The 12,344-nt window shown below is 56.8% G+C and overlaps 1 protein-coding gene and 1 long non-coding RNA gene across 4 annotated transcripts in view; both read right to left on the reverse strand.

Moving 5' to 3' along the window:
* LOC143269799 (uncharacterized) overlaps window positions 1-12,344 on the reverse strand; it is a 326,967-nt gene that overhangs the window by 57,715 nt on the left and 256,908 nt on the right. The gene's annotated exons all lie outside the window — the stretch shown is intronic.
* Shisal1 (shisa like 1) overlaps window positions 1-12,344 on the reverse strand; it is a 111,745-nt gene that overhangs the window by 52,197 nt on the left and 47,204 nt on the right. The window contains exon 1 of one of the 3 annotated variants that reach the window (XM_076556483.1): window positions 11,481-11,857. The exons of 1 other annotated variant lie outside the window; for it this stretch is intronic. The gene's annotated coding sequence lies outside the window, so the exon portion shown is untranslated. Of the gene's footprint in view, window positions 1-400; window positions 522-11,480; window positions 11,858-12,344 lie in introns of those variants that run through there. One more of the 3 variants, XM_076556484.1, reaches the window with a different exon arrangement.

Here is a 12,344-nt window from a genome sequence, read left to right on the forward strand (position 1 = left end):
AGGGGTTCCCTCCTCTGGCTCCCTCACAACAGAGAAAGCATCACTCACTACCTCCCTTCACTGTATTCCTTAATCCCCATCCCCCCACCCCCTGACCAAATGGAGACTAGAGATCTAACCACATTGACATAAGAGTAGCCTATCAGTGCTTCTGTCTGTGGGCCCAGCACCCGGCCTGCCCCTCCCATCACTGCCCAAGATGTCAAGATGGGGATGATGGAAGGACCCTCCATCAACCCACCCGGCTCTGGGGGCACTCACCTTGGGGAGAGCTCACCCTGGGGGGTCTACCTGGGGAACTTCCTTTGTGGGGGGGGGCTCACCTTAGGGGAGCTTAGAAACTGTGCCTGTTAGTTTTTTCACCAACTCTACACAAGCTACAGTTATCTGGAAACATCACCTGAGCAAAGACCTCCATCAGATTGGCCTATGGGCAATGTTCGTGGTGCATTTTCTTGAATGATTGATGTGGGAGGGACCAGTTCACAGTGGCCGGTACCTTGTGGTCCTGGGTACTGTAAGAAAGCACCAGGTGAGCAAGCCGGTGAGCAAGCTGTCAGAACCCAGCCAATAAACAGTGTTCCTTCCTGCCTCAGCTCCTGTTTCCAGGTTCCTGCCTTCACTTCCTGCTCTGACCTCCCTCAGTGGTGGAGGTGGTGGAGTGTGATCTGGGGTATGTGAGCCAAACACAGCACTTCTTCATATTGGTTTAGCTCAGTGTTTTATCGCAGCAACGGAAAGCTAACCAGGAAAAAAAGCTCACTTTGGGGGCTTGCCCTAGGGGGAGCCTGGGCGGGGGGGGGGGGGGGGGCAGAGCCCCTTCATGCATACGCAGAAGGCACCACGTCCCTCTAGCCCACCCTAGGAGACTTGGCCTTTTCTAGCTGGAAGGTGTCTGGTTATGGAGAGGAAATTGCCATGTCTTGCAGCCTCGGTGGATGTCTGGGTATGCGGCATTCTGGAGGTCTAATTAGCAGCACTTTGGGGGACTGTGGGCTCAGAACTTTCTTCCACCGGGGAGGTAACATCAGAGGCTTTTGTGAAAGAGCTTGGTCTGCAAAAACACAGGGAGAATCGGCAACAGGGGGGAACTGGGTGAGTAGGTGGGTGGGTGCCCGCAGAGCGTAGCCACAGTTACAGTCACTGGGGACAAAGTGAAGCCAGTCTGGGAGAGAGGACCCTGCATACATGACTTAGCCCTTAGGGTGCCAACTCTGGCCTGACATGGGAGGCTTGGGGGTGAATCTTTGACCTTGGAATGGTCCTTCTCCCTGCCCGTCCTCTGTGTGTGTGCTCAGGGAAGGCGAAGAACGGCCAGGGCCACTTGTGAGCCTCAGAGGAGGACCCAGGTCTGACCTGAGACATTGCGACTTGCAGGGGGCATGCGCCCTGTGGCAGGTCACATGCAGCAGATGGGAAGTACGGCCATCTCAGACTTCCTGTCACGGGGCTGTCTCTACGCAGTCTCCAACTAATCCAGCCCCATCCATGTGACTCCTGCGTGGCTCAGGGTGGGCACTCAAGATACCTGGGGCTCAAGGTTTGCCTGGTGCGCTGGCATTGATCCCATTGTCACCTGGGGAAACACCCCCTGTCCCAGGGACTGGAATCCAAGGAGTCAGAGCCTCAGCAGAGGCTGATCTGCTTCCACACAGTGGAACCAGGAAGGAAAGACTACCCTGAGCACCTACTGTGTACCAGGTGCCACAAACCTCAGCACCTTAAATATTCAAAAGAGGAGGGGCCCTGCTCTCAGTCGGCAGGACAGAAAACTAAGCCCAGAAAGATGCTTTGCCCGCCTAAGATCACACGACAGCCGAGTTCCTCCTGGGGCTTAGACTAAGCTGGTCTGGTCTCCACAGTTCAGATCATTTCTGAGCCTTGGCTCACCATGGCTTTGGACTTGAGAAAGAAAGTGGGGTTTAAGGGAGAAAATTACCAGTCCCTGAATCAACCAGCTTCGGTCACCAGGAGTCCCCTCCCATACCTGTGACACATTTGAGCCACCAGCATTCCCACAGCCCAGAGGTGCCTATGACACCTGCTGACATCAGCTCCCTACAGCCCCTGACCCCCCCTCAGGGGGCCACTCAGGCCACCTGGGAAGTGCCAGCTTTCTGGCCTGGTCCCTCCCCGGACTCTGCTCTGCCTCTGTATTCAGTATGTCACTCTAAAATAATTAGCTTGTGGCTCAGGTTCCAGCTGTGGGGTAATGAAGAATGGACAGCTCCACGGCCTGGGAAAGAAGGTGCTCTCAGACATGGAGGCCTACCTCCTGACCCCGGGGACAGGACAGTAGAGACTGATCAGGCTTCAGTGCCACCTCCACCAAGAGCGGCATGACCAGGAGCATGACACTTGAGTTAAAGCCTCATTTTTCTTCCTCTTTTCCTCCTCTTGTCCTTCCGTTCACCCTTCAGATTAGAACTGTTTACTGAGCAGCTACTACATATGCCCCCATCCTAGGGCCTGGGGAAACCTGCCAGACCAATCCTGGGGACATCCTGGGTCCCTGGTGTGCAGGGCCTTAGTCCAGTGCTTTTCCTGGGAGCTCCCCACCCCCAGGAGCCTGGGGAGCACAAAGCCTACCATGGCTGTCCCTGTGGCCCCTGCCAGTGTTGATTCCCCAAGACAGAAGCAGGGTGAGGCCCTTCAGGAGGCCCCCAGGTGTCCAGCTGCAAGTGGGTGTAGAGGAGGCGGCTGTGGGCAGGGAGGGCATGAGTGGACTGTGGGGAGGGGAGAGGCCTGGCTAGCCTTGGCCAGGTTACAAATAAACTCCAGCCCAGCCGCTTCCCAGCCGCGCGGAGGGAGAGAAAATAGCTTTCACACTGTATTTGCTGATTTTTTTTTTTTTTTCACTCTGCTGCTTCTAAATCGATCCCGAACAGATTGTCCGATTGTTTGGATTTCAGGAGAGAAGTCGCGCGCCTTTGGGCTGGTCTCTCTTCTGGTGACATTCTCCCCTCCTCTTTTTAGCCAGGGTTTGGATGGAGACCTAAGGCTGTCTTGGGCTCATCCTGGGACCTGGGACCTGCAGGTGATGGGTAAGGGGCTGGCTCCAGAAGGGAGGGTTCTGCGTTCCACAGAGGCACCCCTGACTAGGGATCCATAATGACAGGATACCCTTGGTGGAATATCTCTGCTTCCCTAAGGACAGGCTCCTCCAGGCACCTGGGACCATGGAGCCTCACCCCCCAGCTCCCTTGTCCAGGAGAGCACTGTAGACACAAAGCTGAGCCACAGACACAAAAGGACTACATCAGCTCTGTGATCCTGCTGCCCACAGCAGGCAGGGTAGCTACACACCCTCTTGGGGGCTCATAAGACCATATTGCACAGACGACTGGGCCACCTGTCCTGCTAGGATGAGTTGATTAGTAATGTCTGCTTTGGGCACAGCAGTGGGTGGTGGTGACATTCATTCCACTTATCGTCATTCTGAGTCTATGCACTGAAAGACAGCTCCATGCTGTATCTGAGTGGGCGGGATTCTCTGACCTCTGCTTCCACTCAGCATTCCATGGAAGTTTTGGGATAGCCAGGCCACAACATGGCTCTCGGAGAGGGGGGTGTGTGTCCTCAGACTCATTCCTCAATGCTCTACTGTTGCTCCTTCTGCCTCTCTATCCCCTCCAGCACCTGGGGTGTAACCTCCTCCAGGCAGGCCTCCTTGATACCCCCACCCCTGTCAGACAGAGGTGCTCCATGTCTGTCCTCCTCAATATCTGTGAATCCCCTCACAAAGCAGTCATGCCCCAGGGCAGAGCAGGGGACTGTCCCAGCCCCACTAGAGGCTCTAACCCTGTTGGACAAGTGTCCTAGAGGTCAGACACACGGGACAACTGACCCTCTCAGTCCTGTTTCCCTGTGCTTCTTCTAGCCGAGGGAGCCAGGCTTTGAGTGCTTCCCGGCACATCTCATACCCTAGAGAAGGGGTCTGCACCTCTCCTGCAGGCCGTCCCTTCCCCAGGCTGGCTACCCCAGGCATTTAGGTAACAGGAGGTGAGGAAAGGACCCTGGGCCCCTCAGCCATCTGATGTGGACCCACTTTACAAAGAAGTAAACTGAGGTAGAGAGGGAAAAGGGGCCGGGCGGTGGTGGCGCACGCCTTTAATCCCAGCACTCAGGAGGCAGAGGCAGGCGGATCTCTGTGAGTTCGAGGCCAGCCTGGTCTACAGAGAGAGTTCCAGGGCACCAAAACTACACAGAGAAACCCTGTCTCGAAAAAAAAAAAAAAAAAAAAAAAAAAAAAAAAAAAAAAAAAAAAAAAAAAGGAGGTGAGGCCACCATGCTGAAGGTAGGCCCAAGACAGAGACCATTCTTCCTTCCCTCATCATTCTCCTCCTGCAGGTGGGAGAGGGAACGGAGCTGTCTGGGCTTCCGGTGAGTCCTGCCTTAGAAAGACCCTCTGCTGGGACTGGCCATGAACCTGAAACAGCTGCTGCTGTTTGCAGAGTAGCGGTGTAGAGCTGTGGTCAGGAGGTGGGGGGGGGGTCGCCCAGCCACTGGGGCTCCAGGGGAGCTGGCAAAGCTGCCCCGCCCTGTGGCTGCTTTTCAGCACCGCTGGCTTCTGCCGCTGCGGTCCCGTCTCTGTTCTGTGCCCTGGGCTCTTGGGAAGAACTGGCATCGGCATCGAGGACTGTGTGGCACTCACTCCTATGCCTTGATGCTCCTGGGCTCCAAACACACCCATCACTGCAGCTCTGAGCCCAGGATCCTCCTCTGATTTTGTTCCCCTTACAGGCGGCAGGTGCCCTTTGGATGCACACATGCATGCATGAATGCACACACACACACACACACACACACACACACGCACGCACGCACGCACGCACGCACGCACGCACATGCGAGTGTACAGTCTCTGCTTCCAGGGCTCTGAGCAATGACAGCACAAGGTGGTCTCTTGTGTGATGGGAAGGAGAGAGCCAGAGACACTCCAGGGCGATGAAAAGGAAGCTCCGGCTGAAGAATGTGCCTCTGCCCAGCTGCAGGACCAAACTCTGGGACACCAAGGAACCTGGGCCCCAGGTTGGGCCACCAACCCAATCAACAAATAGTAGCAGGGAGAGAGATGGACAGGTGCCGCCTCTGCACTAGCCTTTTGAAGTTTCCCTGGGCTGCCCTGACATGAAGCTGTGGTGCATCCCCTGCCACAATCCATCCATTCACTCATCTACTCACTCTTCACTCACTCATTCACTTGACTATCCCTCTCTCCCTTCAGTTAGAACAAACCTGTCCAACATGCGAGGCCTAGGTGGGGGCAAAAGGCCTCCACCCTGAATAGAGAAGGCTAGCCCTCCCCTGCCCCGCCCTCTCTGGTATCTGTGTCGTCCTATGACACTGCGTACTGAACATTTATTATGTACCAGACACACTTCAATCCCACAGGAACCCTGAGACGAGGGCACTGAGGGTCAGAGAGGAGCCAGAGCTGGGGTGGGACCGAGGAGCCACTGATGGGACTGGGGTGGGGTACTCAGAGTGCCGCAGTCCCCTCCTGCATCCTCTCTGCACCTGTGTGACAGACGTCACTGTGCTCATCCAGATGCACCGGACGTTAAGATTCTGGGGCTCGGACGGAAGCCCGAAGCACCTGGCTGGCTGACGGGAGCGGAGTGGACCAGAGTGTCCCAGCCTGTCACTGCCTCGTCACCCCCTGCTCAGCAGTTGCCATGGTGCTGGGGCAGGGATGACGCTGGGTTTCAGCATCCTTTCCTGATATTCCAGTGACAGCTACCATTGTGGATAAACCCTGCTGCAGGGGCCGGGGGCACCATGGGCTTGCTTCCTCCGGGTCTCCTCAACGTGGAGGTGGCAATGGCAACAGAGTGACAGGGGTTTTGCATCATAGAGTGTGGCTTCTGAGAGGGCTGGCTGGACACTGAAGGTGGCAACGAGTGCATTCTCCACAGTCACCCATTTTGCAGGTGAACAGACTGAGGCTGCAGGGCTGCATAACTTAGCCCGGGTCCCCCAGTGAGCAGCATGCGGAGGAAAGACTTGTCCAGAACGGAGCCCAGTATTGCCTCCAGGACTCCCAGGACTTGTTGCCTTGGTGACGGGCCCCAGCACAGCAGCTGGGCTTAGTCCCCAAAGGGCTCCGATTCCAGGCAGTTACACCCAGCAATGCCACATCCCGGACCTGCTCCCAGAAGCCTGAACCATCTAAAGTCCAAACAGTGGTCCGAACAAGGTGATGGGGTTGTGGGATTTCTGCTGTGCTGACCGAGGCTGGGCCTCTGGGGCCCAGAGATGATGCCGCCCTGCCTACAGACTCATGAAGCTTCCATCAGCCCGTTTCCAGGTGTGCAGAGAGTGGGACTCAGAGCACGAGTGGGCTTGGGCAGCCCCAGGCCCCCACATCCCGAAGTCCAGTCCCTACCGAAGCCCAGGAGGGAGGGCTCCAGAGCCAGTGTCTGAAGCTCTTTCAGTTCAGTGATGAGTTTCAGCAACAGCCTCTACACTACTCCCCACTCAGTCCAGGGTCATGCCGCATCTGTCTGACTGGCCGCCGTCCCTCCGGCTCTCAGGTCCCAGCTCTCCTGAGAGAATCAGAAATCTGCTTCAAGCTGTCTAAGGGTGTCAGGTGACAATGGGCATAAAGGGCTAGGAAAGAGACACATGTCAGGCTAGATTGTAACAAAGGAAATGTATTCGAGCCTGAAGATGTCACTTTGGGGCCAGGCCTCTATGGGACATATAACATTCCTTTTAGAAATGTCCTCCACCTCCTCTGCTGGGCATGACTCCTGCACACCCTTCAAGATGCTAGCTGAAGCTCCCCTTTCCAACAGCCCCTGCCCCGGGGCCCCTCTTGGGTACCTCTGGATTCCTGCTTCCAATCTGCCCAGCTTAGCAGGGCAAGTGGGTCAAATTCTCTCTGCCGCTCTGAGCCTGGCTCCACGGCGGCATGCAAGGTGCTCTGGGAGTTGGGAGTGAATGAACGCTAACTACGCTTGTTCTCAGCTGGATTCCAGCTGCAGGTTCCCAACGAGCCTCGGTGAAGCAGTCCTCGTCGCTGCGGAAGCATGCCGGGGAGCACGGACGAAATGCTGGAAGGAATCTGCCTTTAATTTGTGCTGATGTCTAAGAAAGCAACATTTTATCACGAGCCCCTCGTGCATCCAGGAGCTTCAGGACCTGGCGCAGGAGCTGAACTCTCCCAGCCCTACTTCCCAGTACAGGGCTCTCAGCCAGGGCAGCTCTGTCCCTCCTCCAGCCTTCCCCTGCCTATTCCAAAGAGGCCGCCCGCCCGGCAGGAATAAGCAGATTACAGAGCTGGTGTTTAAAAGACCACGATTGCTCTTGTTTTCCAGAGAAGTGTGAATAACAAAAATATTTTTTTTTCTCTCCCAGGGCTCACAGAACTTAATTCACTGCTAAACGGGTGTCATTTGGGATGTTCAAAGACTATTTCTCTATTCTCCAAGATGTGTGTACCCATGTCTTCTGGGGTCAGCAGTGCAGACATATGGGGGGGGGTGCTCAGCACTCCCACAAGGGGTCAAGAGCAAGGTGCTGGGCACATGGGGAACTGTATGCCCTATTCATTGAGATTTATTTTGATAATGCAGATGAAAAAAATACAGATGGATGAGTGTTTGCATGGCCAGGGAAGGGATTCCAAAGGTAATTCTCAAGACTTGGCCTGGGTTGGGGGGGGGTGAGTAGTGAAAGTCCATCTTTTAAGGCATTTGCACCCCAACCTCCAGGCTCTGAGTGACTCCCACTATCACTGGCTCGATAAGCTTGGCTCTCAAGGACCTCCTGGAGATATGCCCTGTCTGCTCAGATTCCCAGTGTCCACATCTATCTATCCATCTCCAAAATAGGCTATGTATGGAGAGCAGGGTTCACAGGCTACAGTCGCCAATGCCCTCAGAACTTTCCAAGGCAAGGTGTCCCCAACCTGCCGGGGACAGGCTAAGTCAAGATACCCAGAGAAGGACATGATTATCCTCAAAGGGAGGGAGTGGACTGAGGTGTGTGTCTATGGGGGCAACATCATCAGGACCAGGGCAGCTGAGACAGCCAGCGTCCGGTTGGAGATGGTCCGTTCAGACAGCGAGTGCTGAATGAGGACTTGGCCCTGGTTGTGTCTAGATGGGGCTTCCTAGGGGTAAGTCTGAGCAGGCCTCAGGTCCCTGCCACCTTTCCGGGGGTGGGGGGTGGGTATCATCTAGAGGCAGCTCCAGCAAGGGGCCCTGGAATGTAATGAGCTTGTTGGAAGGAGGCAAGGGTAGGAAAGAGGAGGAGGAGGAGGAGGGAGGACCTTGTCTACCAGGCCTGTAAGAGCAGCGTCCACAGGACAGGGGACACACAAGGCTCCAAGGCGGTGTGACCCAGCACAGACAGGACAACCTCCTCACTCACACCTGCCGCTACTGCATAGGTCAGTGGCTGGGAAATAGGGCCCCGTGATGCTTAGGGATTGCCATAGCAATGGAGGATGAATGATCAGAGGTAGAGCACCTCCAGGAAGGAAGGAGCCACATTCTGAGGCCAGCGCAAGGAGACCAAACAGGGAAATACTGGCGAGAAGACCACCAGTGGTCACTACAGTGTCTGCAGAGCCAACTCCTTTCTCTCTCTCTCTCTCTCTCTCTCTCTCTCTCTCTCTCTCTCTCTCTCTCTCTCTCTCTCTCTCTCTCTCTCGGGTCCAAGGCCAGGTTCCACACAATGTGGCCTCAGTAGCAGGGTGTTAGCTGAGCTCTGATTAGCAGCCTCTCCAAGCCAGGTCCTCGCATTTGTACAGAAGAAAATGTACCCTGGGGGAGGGGGGTAGGGTGGAGGGGGCTCGTGTGAGAGTCCATAAGACACTCAGCACAAAGCTGGGCTTTGCTCCGAACAATGGCCCTTCCTGGCGCCGCCGCCACCGCCTGCCTCACGGAATCCCGTCGCTGCAGGCGCAGCTTAGAGTCTGTGTCAGCGAAGTCCCTTCCTGCAGGCACAGGCAGCTGACACAGCCAGGCTGGGAGTCCACCTGCCACCTTCTCCCAGAAGCCAGGCCCCAGGCACAGGGCACAGGAGAAGGGCCAGCAAGGGCTATCTGTGCTGGAGGGGGTCCATTCCTTCCTCTGCGTACCTCTTCCCAGCGCTCCCCTCTGGGAGCCTTGAGACCCGGGAAGCTTTGCTGACCCCCCTACTTCCCATCTCCACTCCTAGACTGAAGATGGGGGTGTCCGTTCCTAGGGCCCTGCCATGTCACCTCCTCTGCCCTCCCTGTCTTATAGTGTGGCCTCCCAGCCCTCCCTGGTTAATGAGGGGCTGTCCCTCTGTCCACAAGTTTGCATGTGGAGAGTTCATCTCCCTTCCTCTAGCGCTAATCCATGATTCTCTCCACCCTACCCTCTTCTGCGCGCCCACCTCTTGTGCCCCCCGCGATCAAAAGGCTCATCGGGGGGCCTCTCCTCAGCTGCTTCCTTGAGAGCCATCAAGGGCAAGGCCTAGGCACGGGGGCCACTGAAGAAGGGCAGTGAGGGAACAGATGGATGGCAGGTGATAGGGAGTGGCCCCTCAGCTGCCTTCCTTTTGGACAGGTCCCAACCGCTTCCTTTTCTCTCGCCTCCTCCATAAAGGGCTGAGCAAGCAGAATTGCCCTCAACCCCCAACCATGCCCCTCCTTCCAGCCCAGCTGCCCCCAACAAGCCCTAGGCTGGATGGCAGGACAGCAGGGTGGCCTCTCTCAGGAGCTTTTCTCCCCGACTCCCAGTCTATCAGTTCTGATAGATGCCAGAGTCAGCACAGGAACCCAGAGTGCCTGTGAGGTTAACAGTACCATCTCCCCACCCCCACACACCCTGGCTGGCCCCGCAGTGGTGGCTCCCGCCTGTAATCCCAGCCCTTTGGAGGCTGAAGAAGGAGGATTGCAATGAATTTAAAGCCACCCTGAGCTACAGCATGAGTTCCAGGCCATCCTGGGCTACAGCGTGAAATCATGTTTCCACAAAACGGAACACTAAGCTAAAACAAAATTAAAAAGAAATCCTGATCGAATGCTTTGGGCTTAGCTTGAGCTGGGAGGTTCAGGGGCTGCTGGGCAGCAGAACTTTCTAGTCCATCTCTCTTCCAGCTTCTCCCTCCACCAGGACTGGCCCAGCAAGCAGCCCTGTGTAGAGGAAAGAAAAATTGCCCTAGGGAGATCTCAGCATTGGGGAGAGACCTCAGTTCTGGGGAGCCCTGACCAGCTCCGGTTGATACCAGGGACCAAAGTCTGGCTTCAGAGTCTGGTTCCAAAGGACATTTTCAATCACCCCCCACAACAACCGATAGACAGTCAGTCTCAAAGGGTCCCAGGCACCTTTAGGCAGTTGAAATGAAGCAAAAGAACAAAGAGGGACAGAGGGGGGAAGTTCTGGGTTGCCTGGCTCTGGGTGGAGCCCACCTTGCAGGATTACCAATATTTAGAGTCACAGAGTGTCAGTGACCAGGGCATCTTAGACAGCATCCAAGGAAAGAGGTCCAAAGACGGGCCTGGGGTCACACATCACCGCTCCTCACAGGAACTTCAGCAGGCTTGCTTTCTCAGTGGTTACAGCAGCTACGGCTGATGCGAACCACTCCCCTTCTGTCTTACAGATGAGGAGGAGATGGTCTCAGAGGAGTTGAGAGCCTTGCTCAAGGTCACACAGCCTCAAGAGAGGTTCCTGTAGTTTCCCACGCAAGGCACTTTTCTCTTCCTATATTGGGCCGGGGTTCCCGGGCAGGAGCACTCACTGAAGCCAAGGCTTCAGAAAACAGAAAAGTCTTGGGGGGTGGATGGGGGGGGAACAAGGATTCTTAAACATAAATACTCTCGGAACTCATTATGTAACTGTGGTTCCCCATCCCTCCATGGCTCCAGGGGTCTGACTGGGGCAGAAAGCACCCACTTTGGCACCCACCCAGGGACCCTAGCCTGGGGGACTCCGTCAATAACCAGACTCCGTTTGGCCCATCAGGCAGTCAGCGCTGCTCCTTCCGAAGAGAACAGTTGGAGGCGCCAGGATGCGCTGCCCCCCTTCCTTTCTTTTCCCCTCTGGCTGGATAAGAAATACTAATACTAATAATGATAATAATAATTAGAATAAATAGAACCCGAAGACGCTGGGGTCTCGTTGCTATGACAACGGCTGGTGCTAATGAGCTTTTCGGAGGCCGCCGCGGGGCCACCCAGCCCCGGGTACGGAATTACTATCGATCTGGCCCTGGAAGGCGGCGGTGGCTCAGCCTGGGGGTCCCCGGTATAGCCGAGCCAGGACCCCGGGCAAGCAAACGGCTCCCAGCGCGGCTCCATAGCCCTGCCCCGCGCGCACTGGGTCCCCAGCCGTCCGCGCTCCACGGCTACTCCCAGCCCGGCCCCGCTGCGGTCTGGGACAGTTGCCCGGTTCCGGAGACCACCACTTCGCCCCGCCCCGGCGCCCCCGGCGCCCCTCACGCCGTCCCGTCCGCACCCGCCGCCGCGCGTGGACCCCGCAGCCCCGCGCCCAGCTCACCTCGTGCCCGCGCCGGTCTCTCCTCGCTATGCAGCCGGGAGCCGGCGCCCGCGGGAGCCGCCTGCAGGGGCGCGGGGCTGCCCACGCGCGCCGCCGCAACAGTTGTCTGCCAGGCTGCGGGCGCGTGGGGCTCCGGGGCTCCGGCCGCGCTCCGCCCGCTGCGCCCCACGCGCGTCCCGCGCTGCGTTCAGCCCGGCCGCCGCGCCCTCTGCTGCCCTGTGCGGGCTCGGCCTGCGCTCCGCACGCTGCCTCTCGCTGCCTCTCGCTGCTTCTCTCTCTCTCTCTCTCTCTCTCTCTCTCTCTCTCTCTCTCTCTCTCTCTCTCTCTCTCTCTCTCTCTCTCTCTCTCTCTCTCTCTCTCTCTCTCTCTCTCTCTCTCTCTCTCTCTCTCTCCCCCCCCAGTCTCTTCCCTTCTCCACCTTGCTCTCGCTCCGCCTTTGTTTTTCTTCTCCATCTCTCTCTTCTGGCTCTTCCTCCTCACCCTCCCCTTTCTTCCCTCTCTCTCATCCTTTCGCTTTCTTCCTAGCTTTCTACTTTTTCCTCTCCCACTCCGTCTCCCCCTCCTCCTCTCCTCCAGTTTCTTCCTTCCCTCTCCCTCTCCCCAACCTCCACCAGGGGATTCTCCTCAATCCCCCTTATCTCTTCCTTCCCACCTGCTTTACCTGCTCCGAGAAAGAAAGACTCCTCTGAAAGACTCCAATACCAGTAATTGCCTGCAGGATCCAGCCTCTTCTCCTCCCAGGAGAGACCCCTGCAGTCAGTGGCGTTCTGACCTCACGACATGGTGCACATCTCTGGCCCCGGGCCCAGAGATCTTGCCTGCCACCCCTGAGTCAGGCAGTCAGCGTCAGACTTGGTTGGAGTT

The sequence above is a fragment of the Peromyscus maniculatus genome, chromosome 20 (genome assembly GCF_049852395.1).
Source record: "Peromyscus maniculatus bairdii isolate BWxNUB_F1_BW_parent chromosome 20, HU_Pman_BW_mat_3.1, whole genome shotgun sequence".
In the NCBI taxonomy this organism is placed as follows: Eukaryota; Metazoa; Chordata; class Mammalia; order Rodentia; family Cricetidae; genus Peromyscus; species Peromyscus maniculatus.